This window comes from Carcharodon carcharias, chromosome 3 (assembly GCF_017639515.1).
Source record: "Carcharodon carcharias isolate sCarCar2 chromosome 3, sCarCar2.pri, whole genome shotgun sequence".
Taxonomy (NCBI): Eukaryota; Metazoa; Chordata; class Chondrichthyes; order Lamniformes; family Lamnidae; genus Carcharodon; species Carcharodon carcharias.
This window is the reverse complement of record NC_054469.1, coordinates 163,569,278-163,581,821: the sequence shown is the minus strand read 5'-3', so window position 1 is coordinate 163,581,821 and position 12,544 is coordinate 163,569,278.

Below are 12,544 nucleotides of genomic sequence, written 5' to 3'. Positions count from 1 at the left end.
TCGACTCCCCTATAGGTCTGGGGGAACTGACCGGCGCACTCGACGGTCTTTCTAGGGGCAAAACCCCGGGACTAGACGGGCTGACCGTGGAGTTCTTCAGGGCGTTCTGGGACGTCTTGGGGAGCGACTTCGCGGGGGTCCTGGGGGAGAGCATTGCTAACGGGGAGATGCCCCTTTCGTGGCGCAGGGCCGTGATTGCCCTGCTGCCGAAGAAGGGGGATCTTCGCCTTCTTAAAATTAGCGCCCGGTCTCCCTCCTCAGCACGGACTACAAAATCTTCGCCCGAGCCATGTCTTCTCAGCTTGGCACCGTGCTGGACCACATGATCCACCTTGACCAGTCCTACACGGTCCCGGACCGAACCATTTATGATAACATCCATCTGGTCCGGGACATCATCCACCATTCCCAGAGGGCTGGTCTGTCGAGCGCCTTCCTGTCTCTTGATCAGGAGAAGGCGTTCGACAGGGTGGATCACGGATACTTACTCAGAACTCTGCGAGCGTTCGGGTTCGGGACGCATTTTGTCGCCCGGATCCGACTTCTGTACACCGCTGCGGAGTGTCTAGTGAAGGTTAACGGGTCCCTGACGGCGCCTCTTTGCTTTGGGAGAGGGGTACGTCAGGGCTGCCCCCTGTCTGGCCAATTGTATTCTATTTGCGTGGAGCCTTTCCTGCGCCTCTTGCGGAGGAGGTTGTCGGGATTGGTTCTGCGTGGGCCGGGCATCGGGGTGGTCCTTTCGACTTACGCCGATGACGTGCTCCTTATGTTTAGTGACCCGGCAGACCTGCGGAGGATGCGCGAGTGCCAGGAGGTCTACTCTGCCGCTTCTTCTGCAAGGATCAACTGGGGTAAATGTTCTGGACTCCTGGTCGGTCAGTGGCAGATGGATCCCCTACCCGAGGAGCTCAGGCCTTTCACCTGGAGCAGGACCAGCCTCCTCTACCTGGGGATCCATCTCTGCCCCGCTGAGGAATCCTGGCCGGCAAACTGGCAGGAACTGGAGACAAAAGTCACCACTCGCCTGGGGCGCTGGACAGGACTGCTCCGAGTGCTATCTTACCGAGGTCGAGTACTGGTCATAAACCAGCTGATCGCCGCCATGTTGTGGTATCGGCTGGTCACTTTGACCCCTCCCCCAGACATTGTCACAAGAATCCAGAGATTGTTAGTCGTCTTCTTCTGGGACAAAAGATTGCACTGGGTCGCTGCTGAGGTTCTGAGACTCCCGCTTAGGGAGGGTGGTCAGGCGCTAGTGTGCCTACGCTCACAGGTGGCGACTTTCCGCCTTCAGACCCTGCAGCGATACCTCTACGTCGAGCCTCCTCCTAGATGGTGTGCCCTGATGACGTATTTCTTCCGTCAGGTGCACGGCCTGAATTATGACGTGCAGCTCCTGTTTATAGAACAGCTCGGCCTCGGTGGCTCCTTGCAGGCGTTGCCCGTCTTTTACCAGGACCTGATCAAAGTCTGGAAAGTGGTCGCCTCGCGACGCAGCTCTCCCCCGTCAGGAGTAGCGGCTATCGTCAGAGAGCCGCTGCTCAGGAATCCGCCCTTCCGTCCTTTTCAGTGGTTGGCGGAGAGGAGGGCTGTGGCCGCAGGGGTGACCAGGATCGGGGACGTGCTGGGTGGTGGAGGACTGGGCTGGATGCTCCCACAGGAGTTGGCGCCACGCGCGTCTGTGAGTGTCCAGGTCGCAGCCGATGCCATCCAAGACCTGAGAACGGTCGTGCTCGGACCCGACGTTATTTTGGGTCTTGAGGTGGCCCAGGTGCCTGGTGGTCTTCCGTCTGAACGTTCCCCTGTTCGGACGGAATTCCACATTGGCCCCAAGCCCCGAACCCTCCCTCAGGTGCTGGTGCCCCGCAATATGAGCCGCCTCGGGGACATGCCCTCCGTGCCTTTTGGCAGGCAAAGAGGGGCTTTTTGTATGGACTGCTGCTGCACACCTTCCATTTTCTCGCCCTTGTCCGTCGACCGGACGCCTTGTTGCCGTCTGGCGGCGGAAGCCCCCAATGGGAGTCACTCTACGGAGGTGTCCTCCCCCTTTCTATCGGGTACCTGGGTTGGAGAGTATTGCATGCAGCAGTCCCCTATAATAAGGGGATGCATAGGTTCACGGACTCTCAGGACACCTGCCCTTTTTGCGGTCTTGTGGAGTCTGTGGACCATGTATACATAGGGTGTTGTAGGCTGCACTCCCTTTTTAGTTATTTGAAAAACCTTTTATTGATGTTTTGTTTGCGCTTCAGTCCCACGCTCCTGATCTATGGGCACCCGGTGCGGAAGGGGGTCGGGAAGGAGGAGGACCTCCTCGTGAACCTGCTCCTGGGCCTGGCCAAGTTGGCCATTAACAGGTCCAGACAGCGGGCGATCGACGGGGGGAGTCCCGCCCGATTGTTTGTCCCCCTTCTGCGTCTACGTTCGCTGCCGGATGTCACTGGAGAGGGAGCACGCAGTGTCTGCTGGCACTCTCGAGGCCTTCCGGGCTCGGTGGGCACCGCGGGGACTGGGGTGTTTTGTTGACCCCTTTAATCACATTTTGATTTAAAGTTTTTAAGGTTCCTTTAAATTTATGTCGTTGGTTTTACAGCTGACCTGAATTAGGGGCTGTGCCTGATTTATCCCAATTTTGTTGATTTGGTTTTCATTTAAAAGATTATCAAGAGTTCAAATCTCACAATGGCAAACTATGAAACAATGTAACTTCTTCTGAAACAGATGGAAACGGGTTTGTACTCGAAAGAGTTACATCTTCTTAGAACTCTGCGAGTGCTCGGGTTCGGGACGCATTTTTACCTGGGGGTCCATCTCTGCCCTGCTGAGGAATCCTGGCCGGCAAACTGGCAGGAACTGGAGACGAAAGTCACCACTCGCCTGCAGCGCTGGATAGGACTGCTCCGAGTGCTATCTTACCGGAGTCGAGTTCTGGTCATAAACCAGCTGATTGCCGCCATGTTGTGGTATCGACTGGTCACTTTGACCCCTCCACCGGACTTTGTCACAAGAATCCAGAGATTGTTAGTCGACTTCTTCTGGGACAAAAGATTGCACTGGGTCACTGCTGAGGTTCTGAGTCTCGCGCTAAGGGAGGGTGGTCAGGCGCTAGTGTGCCTATGCACACAGGTGGCGACTTTCCGCCTTCAGACCCTGCAGCGATACCTCTACGTTGAGCCTCCTGCTAGATGGTGTGCCCTGACGACGTATTTCTTCCGTCAAGTGCACGGCCTGAATTATGACGTGCAGCTCCTGTTTATAGAACAGAGGGGCCTCGGTTGCTCCTTGCAGGCATTGCCTGTCTTTTACCAGGACCTGATCAAAGTCTGGAAAGAGGTCGCCTCGCGACGCAGCTCTCCCCCGTCAGGAGTAGTGGCTATCATCAGAGAGCCGCTGCTCAGGAATCCGCCCCTCCGTCCTTTTCAGTGGTTGGGGGAGAGGAAGGCTGTGGCTGTAGGGGTGACCAGGATCGGGGACGTGCTGGGTAGTGGAGGACTGGGCTGGATGCTCTCGCAGGAGTTGGCGCGACGCGCGTCTGTGAGTGTCCAGGTCGCAGCCGATGCCATCCAAGACCTGAGAACGGTCGTGCTCGGACCCGATGTTATTTTGGGTCTTGAGGTGGCCCAGGTGCGTGGTGGTCTTCCGTCTGAGCGTTCCCCTGTTCGGACAGAATTCCACATTGGCCCCAAGCCCCGAAACCTCCCTCGGGCGCTGGTGCCCCGCAATATGAGCCGCCTCGGGGACATGCCCTCTGTGCCTTTTGGCACGGCAAAGAGGGGCTTTTTGTATGGACTGCTGCTGCACACCTTCCATTTTCTCGCCCTTGTCCGCCGCCCGGACATGCCCTGGCGTGCCTTGTTGCCATCCGGCGGTGGAGGCCCCCGATGGGAGGCCCTCTACGGAGGTGTCCTCCCCCTTTCTATCGGGGACATGGGTTGGAGGGTGTTGCATGCAGCAGTCCCCTATAATAGGAGAATGCATAGGTTCACGAACTCTCAGGACACCTGCCCTTTTTGCGGTCTTTTGGAGTCCGTGGACCATGCATATATAGGGTGTGGTAGGCTGCACTCCCTTTTTAGTTATTTGAAAAACCTTTTATTGATGTTTTGTTTGCACTTCAGCCCCACGCTCCTGATCTATGGGCACCCGCTGCGGAAGGGGGTTGGGAAGGAGGAGGACCTCCTCGTGAACCTGCTCCTGGGCCTGGCCAAGTTGGCCATTAACAGGTCCAGGCAGCGGGCGATCGACGGGGGAGTCCCGCCCGATTGTTTGTCCCTCTTCTGCAGCTACGTTCGTGGCCGGATTTCCCTGGTGAGGGAGCACGCAGTGTCTGCTGGCACTCTCGAGGCCTTCCGTGCCCGGTGGGCACCGCGGGGACTGGGGTGTTTTGTTGACCCCTTTAACCACATTTTGATTTAAAGTTTGTAAGGTTCCTTTAAACTTTGTTCTTGGTTTTACAGCTGACCTGAATTAGGGGCTGTGCCTGATTTATCCCAATTTTGTTGATTTGGTTTTCATTTAAAAGATTATCAAGAGTTCAAATCTCACAATGGCAAACTATGAAACAATGTAACATCGTCTGAAACAGATGGAAATGGGTTTGTACTCGAAAGAGTTACAAAACAAATCAGGCTTGGCCTAAATAGCCAAGTGGTTATGGTACTGGGCTTGTAACCTCAAGATCAGGGGTTCAAATCTCACAATGGCAAACTATGAAACAATGTAACTTCATCTGAAACAGATGGAAATGGGTTTGTACTCAAAAGATTTACATCTTTTGCCCGATTGTTTAACCCTCTTCCGCGGCTACGTTCGCTGCCGGATGTCCCTGGAGAGGGAGCATGCGGTGTCTGCTGACACTCTCGAGGCCTTCTGTGCTTGGTGGGCACCGCGGGGAGTGGGGTGTTTTGTTGACCCCTTTAATCACATTTTGATTTAAAGTTTGTACGGTTCCTTTAAACTTTGTCCTTGGTTTTACAGCTGACCTGAATTAGGGGCTGTGCCTGATTTATTCCAATTTTGTTGATTTGGTTTTCATTTGAAAGATTATCAAGAGTTCAAATCTCACAATGGTAAACTATGAAACAATGTAACTTCATCTAAATAGGAACAGATGGAAACGTGTTTGTCCTCGAAATAGTTACATTTTCCTAACTCTGCTGCTACATCTTAGTGCTTCCCAAACATCCACAGCGGAGGCAGCCTACTGACTGCAACACTCTGTCTGTGATGATGTTGGTAGGCGTCCTCTGGTGGACTGAAATCTGGAGGGCCCTGGCCTGCTTTCTGGGTCCTGCTGTGTAGCAGTGGCACCCTCCTCGGCCTGTGAAGTTAGAACTGCTGGGGTCAAAGGAAGAAGGTAGTCAGATGGGCTGGACACTCCTGGAGTCACCTCAATGGATGGCCCCAGGGTGTGCACCTGCTGATGCTCCTCCCTATGGGTCCCCAAGGGACCCCGCCAGACTCCTTGAGGCGAAAGGGTAGCTGGACTGAGATCAAGCTTCCCCACATCCCTCTCACGTACACGCTAACTATGACATCAGTGATGGAGCTCAGCCCATACCGCAGTGCAGGAGCAACATCCTGGACCAAGGTCTCAATGGCGGCCACCATCCTACCAGTGTTAACCTCAGTGCATTGGAATGCTGGCGCTTTCAACTCAGACTGAAGGTGGACAGACTCCTCCATCGTGCCTTGCAATTTAAGGAGTGCAGTGGAGATCTCTACCTGATGTTCCTGAGCTTGCCTTTGCAGCTTCGGCAATTGTGACATGACCGAGCCCAGGGGCTCGTTCTCCGGCTTGGACTCAGCAAACTTCTGGCCTCCAGCTGTCCTCCAAGTGCTGGGAACCTGAGAAGTCCCTGCCGCTGCCTGCTGTCGATCAGACAGTGCGATGTGTTCACCAGATTGTGATCCCAAGGCTACTCTAAAGTTAGGTCCCACCGAGGTGTGTGTCTCTGTGCTGGTCGAAGGTGTGGGTGAACGCTGTGACGGGACTTCAAGGAGAGTGCCTTTAGATTCCTCTTCAGAGGTTTCTTCAGGGCTTGATTGGAAGTCCTGGGACATGGATTCCATCAGCTGTTTCCCAGATGTGCCTGCAAAAACAAGGAGAGATAATTAGTGCACGGCAGTAGCCTGTGAAACAAGACACATCACTCACAGTATGATTGCCTGATGAATGTTTCACTGCTGGACTCTCACTTGCACTAGGTGCAGTAGAGGGTGGGTAAAACGATGTTTTACCTGCTGGCTCCAATGGCGGCTTTTCACGCTGTGTCATTCCAAACCTGCCATGTTAATTATGCATCCCCGGGAAACACACCGTTTCCATGGCGAGCGGTCTCTTATTCACCATGTCGGGTGACATACTTAAAGTCCAGCCACACACACCTCTCAGTGTTTCCAGCCCATGACTACTGCAAAGAAGTCATGTCCCTGAAAGGCAAAATGACTGCAGCCCCCAGGGTCAATGATGTGTCCCTCAAGCGCCTTTTGGATGCAGTGGAGGCTTACTGTGATGTCCTCTATCCCCACTGTAGCTGCAGAATGGGTAGCAAGCTCACTAATCCCTCACCGTCAGCACAGGAATGGTCCAGATCCTCACCGGCCAGATGGATGGCTCAGTTTTCAACGCCCATGAGGACTTTGATTTCAGGCATTGCTCCACAGGTAAGCGATCTCTCCCTCTTGTGTGCCAGCTTGTCAGAGAGGGAGAGTGAGTGTAAGCAGGACGCCTGTCAGGCCAGATGATTGGTATGCCTGGCAAGCGTGGGTGGTGAGTGGCCCCATGGACGGGATGAGAACAATGAAGGTGTGTGTGAGAGAGTGAATGGCAGTGAGTGAGGGCCCTGTGGATGTGTGATGTGTTTGTGAGTGTGAGTTGAGAGTGATGAAGAGAGTGACTTACCCTAGCGGAATGGAAGAGATCATTCATCTTCTTGCGGCACTGGGTGGCTGTCCTCTTTTGCAGCATGTTGGCGCTGCCCACCGTTGCCACTGCCTCCTAGCCAGATTAGTGATGTTGCTGCCAATCCTGCAGCCAGAGTGGGGGTAGAGGACATCACAGCGAGCCTCCACTGCATCCAAAAGGTGATCAAGGCGTGCGTCATTAAACTATTTTGACTTTCAGGGCCATGTCTTCTTTGCAGCGGTCATGAGCTGGAAACACTGAGAGGTGTGCACTCAACTGGACTTTAAATATGGCACCCGGCATGGTGAATAAGAGACCGCCTGCCATGGAAATGGCCTGTTTCCCAGGGATGCATAATTAATGCAGCAGGTTTGGAATGACACAGCATTAAAAAGCTGCCATTGGGGCCAGCAGGTAAAACATTGTTTTACCCACCCTCTACTGAGCTTAGTGCAAATCTGGGATGATTCTGCCCTTTGGGTCACTTATGTTTTCATAGGAGATCCTTGTTCTTTTTGGTTTTCATTATCCATTTAAAACAATGTGCCATTTTAATTTCAGCAGTTTAATTTGCATAATTCTTTCCCTTGAAGGCCTTTGCATGATGCTATACTCTCATAAGTTTACTTCCTTCACAATGATGGCTTTCTGATGTGTGCAATTTCTCTTCTGTGAAAATACTAGTTTGTTTGCTAGGTTCCTTGATTAAAATAAATAGTTTTATTTCAGTTCAGCAACATTGAGTTCAACAACCATGTCTATGTCCAAATGCAGCAACCCTGGACAACATCCAGGCTTGGGCTGACAAGTGACAAATAACATTTATGCCACACAAGTGCCAGGCAATGAGCATCTTCAACAAGAGAGGATCTAACCATAGCCCCTTGACAGTCAATGGCATTACCATTGCTGAGTCCCTCACTATCAACATCCTGGGGTTACCATTGACCAGAAATGAAACTACAGTAGTCATATAAGTACTGTGGCTACAAGAGCAGGTCAGAGGCTAGGAATTCTGTGGCAAGTAACTCACCTGACTCCCCAAAGCCTGTCCACCATCTACAAGGCACAAATCAGGAGTGTGATGGAATACTCTCCACTTGCTTGGATGAGTGCAGCTCCAACAACACTCAAGAAGCTTGACACCATCCAGGACAAAGCAGCCTGCTTACTTAGCATACCATCCACAAACATTCACTCCCTCTACCATTGACGTGCAGTGGAAACAGTGTGTACCATCCATAAATGCACTGAAGGAACTCACCAAGCTTCCTTAGGTAGCACCTTCCAAACCCACAGCCACTACCATCTAAAAGGACAAGGGCAGCAGACACATGGGAACACCACCACCCGGAAGTTCCCCTCCGAGTCACTCACCATCCTAACTTGGAACAATATCGCCGTTCCTTCACTGTCGCTGAGTCAAAATCCTGGAACTCCCTCCCTAACAACACTGTGCGTTCAAGAAGGCAGCTTACCACCACCTTCTCAAGGACAATTAGGGATGGGCAATAAATACTTGCTAAGCCAGCAATGCCCACATCCCATGAACAAATGAAAAAAACAACTTCAGATCATGAACTCTGTACTCCATTTTGATCCCCCACCACCCCCTAAGTGACAGTTTGTATTTGATTTCATGTTTTTGCTTACAGACAGAGCTGACATTTATTCTGCTATTAACACCCACTCTGGACTAATGCTTTGTTTCTTCACTACTACCATTACCACTCCCTTTGACTTTTGTTCTGTGACGTCTTTGGTATTTACTCCCCCACCCTCTAACCTATCCCTGACCTTCCCTTATGTTGCACCGGATCCTTCCCCCTTCTTCAACAGCAGAAAAGCTATCACATTTTTACCTCTCTTCTGTTCTGAATAAGAGTCATATTGGACTTGAGACATTAACTCTGTTTCTCCCTGCACAGATGCTTCTGGACCTGCTGAGTCTCTCCAGCACTTGCTGTTTTTATTACAGTTTAATTTTGTTGGTTTTGAAACAAGAGCCCTCTTTCAGAGTGAAGCGTTTTGAAGCCAATGTTCTTTCTGATAACAGAGAACATAAACACTGAAAATTATTTAAAAACAATCTCACTTATGCCTGGTATAACTATATTTTATGTGTTAGATTTGTGACAATAGTGCTTCTCAAAAATAAAAAATATTACTTACCTCAGTAATGAGAAAGAGGAACTTAATCTGTTTAATAAATAGCACTGGATATGCTTGATCAAGGATGATACAATACCCTAAATTATGGTTTCTTGCATGCAATTTTAATTTGGTTTTCTTTCTTTTTAAGAAAGTATCCTAAAATTTAGATTTTTTCGAACTAATAGAATAGCTAAAATAAGCACAACTGCACAAAATTAAGCCATCAAAAACCATGACCTTATTGTAGTGTATAATGCTGTAACACAAAAACATTAGTCAGTATTTTCTGCTTTTTCTGCCAAAGTGCAATAAACTATTCTCATCTGCTAATGTCCAGTGACTCATTTTCAGTTGTAAAGTAATAAACTTGAATAATTTCAGTGAATACGCTGTTTGATTCCATTGCTTCATTCCAATAGCAAGTTAATAAGCTCTGATTTAGAAAACTGCTTGTTAGTGGCTACATGATCAAAGTTTAGATACTGAGTTAAGCAACTTTATGTTGATTTGAAAGTAAGGCCTGTGTTATTTTAAATGCATTTTTTTATCAGAGTATAAGGTCCTTCAGACTACGCTGTCTTAATGGTTTAAAAGGATGCTATAAAAGTCTTTGAAAGTTTACGGAACAGAATTTTCAGCTGTAGGCACTATTAATCATTTTAACATATCATGTGCAGAGATTTAGTAAAGGAATTTGAAAAGTGTCTCCTTAGTAAACAGAAATACCCAATCAAGGGGTTAAGTGTTCATTTCTCTCCAATTTCCTCAGACAATGCACCAGCTGTTTAGACTGAAATTTCTTGCAAAAATTGTTGCAGCAGACTTCCATTTTTCCATGTGAATCCTGTAATTTGGCGGAGTGTAAATCCACAGATTTTTTTCTTTTGCAAGTTAAATATTTTCATTACAGTCTGGTACAATACTTTAAGTGGACAATACTTAAAGTGGATAAAGAATTCATACAGCTGCAGGCTTTGTTCTCTTGTTACTTACTCGTGCCTTTAGTATTCAGCCAGGCATTGTCTTATCAGGTGGGATTTCTATTTAAATGAGAGGGAGAACAAAGGTGGGCTATCACTTAAACCTGCCCCTCAATGCAAAACCAACACACTCAAAGTTCAAAAGGCTTTGAGGAGAGTGGAAGAGACAACCCTCCCAAAATGGAGAAATAACCAGTTAAAGCTCTTAGTGAGCTTGTTGTCAGCTTGTTAAGAGTTAATTTAGAATTTTCTTTAATCCACAGGATCCACAGAGGGTCTCATCCAAGACAGGGAAGAGGTGTTGGTGACAGTGGGGCAGTGAGCTGGAATAGCAGGGCAGTAATGATAGGCAACATTGAAGAGGGAATGCTCAAAGAAGATCCTCATTCACGCAACCGGTTGTACATATGGAATTATCTATAACAGCTTTTCATTCTTGACAAGATCTTCAGGGTTGTATGACCTTTCTACTTGGCGGCTTCATGAGTTCGTGAAAGGGGCTTCAGGAACACTCCACATTCCAAATGATAGGAGAGAAGGACATAAAAGGAAATGGGATTAAGCTACTCTGAGATAGGATCGACTAGTGGTGAGGAGCAGCATTTGCAGGAGCAGAGGTAGACTCTTGGGAAAGAGGGGCACCAGGGCGAGGCATGAGGAACAGGAGAAAAAGGAGGTGAAACCCTCAGCAGAGAGTCCACCACCACAGGAGAAGCTGCTGGTCATATCAGAGCAGAACGCTGTAAAAACTCAGCAGGTCGAACATCACCTGTGGAGAGAAAAACAGAGTTAATGTTTAAAGTCTGTATGACTTCTTTAGAGCTAAGGAGAAGTAAAAATGTGATGACATTTATACTGTTTACGGGGAGGGGGTGGAGCAGGTGAGCTGGATAGAAAGCCAGTGATAGGTGGGGGCAAAGGAGATATTGACCACAAAGATAAAAGCAAAATATTGCAGATGCTGGAAATCTGAAGCAAAAACCACTAAGGTAAAAGCAAAATACTGCAGATGCTGGCTTTTGTTTCAGATTTCCAGCATATGCAGTATTTTGCTTTTATATTATTGCAGAAAGCTGTGCTTGCCTGGGCAGATGGTGGCTGACCTGAGTGCCCCTATTAAGGATTATTCAAACGTTTGCAGAAACATCACCATGGCCTTGCTATGGCTGTAAAAGTTGGGGTCCTTTCACTGCTTCACAACTAGCTCCTTCTAAACAGTAGCAGGAGCCATTGGCGGAATCTTGCAGGCAATAATACATCATTCTATCATGGAAGCAATGGATGCTCTGTCCATGAGGATGGGGGTTAGGAGCAGGGATTATATTGATTCCAGGTGGATAGTGACACTCGAGCTGTGGGATTTGCCTCCATCACCTCATTCCCTCAGGTGCACGGGATCATCAATTTCACGCATGTGACCATCAAGTCACCGACTGACCAGCTCGGGAGATTTGCCAATAGGAACAGATCCCACTCCCTAAACATCAGCTGCTAGGTAACCACAGCTAGTGCTTTGTGCAGGTGAATATGCTTTCCTGTAAGCTGCCATGACACCTTCATCCTCCAGCACAGTTGCCTCAGTTCTTCATGAAGCTATCGGAGATCCATGGATGGCTGTTAGTAGGTAAGGTTTATCCTCTGAGGAAATGGCCAACAACTCCGGTGTGTCATCCTGCTATGGAGGCTGAGAGATGCAACAAATGATGCCGTCCGAGCACAAGGATCATCACTGAGCAGACCTGTGGCCTCATGAAGATGAGGTTCGGGTGCCTGGGCCAGTCAGGTGGCAACCTCTAGTACACTCCCTCAAAGGTCTCTCCCATTGCAGTGGCCTGCTGAGCCCTCCATTACATGTTCCTCCAGGGAGATGTGAACCTTGAAAAGAAGCGTAGGAACAGGAAAGCCCCTCGGAGGAGGACGAGGAGGAGGAAGACAGGGATGAGGAGGAAGCTGAAGGAGATCTGGAGAATGGTGCCCATACTTTGCTGGAATGTTGTTGCGGCAAGCTCAAGAGGCAGAGTGGTCATCTGGATGGATTAGACTCGAGGGGCATTCTGATGCAGAGACGTTGGACCTGAACCAGAGTCAGTCTGCAGGGCAATTGTAGAGGAGAATCTCCTTCATCTGAGTGAGACCAAGCATCAGTCAAGACCAAAAGTCAGCAACCTTCCTGTGGCACAAGCACTGTATGGCTGCACCTGATACACCCTTCCTCAGCACAATGCATTGCCTTGTCAACTCTTTCCATTCAACTGCCTTTCACCACCATGAAATGAAAAAACACAAGTCTGACTTAACGTAACACTATGCCTGGTGCTTTATTGCATAAGAGTTTGCTATCATTTTGAACGGAAACACCCAAGTGACCCACAAAAAGATATCAGCGATACAATGGCTTCCACTCTTTTCCCTGCTCCTGCATCCATTCTGAGTGATGCTGCACTTGGCTGTCCATGAGGTTAGCCCCTCTCTTGATGGATGAGCTCATCCACTCAGAGCACTG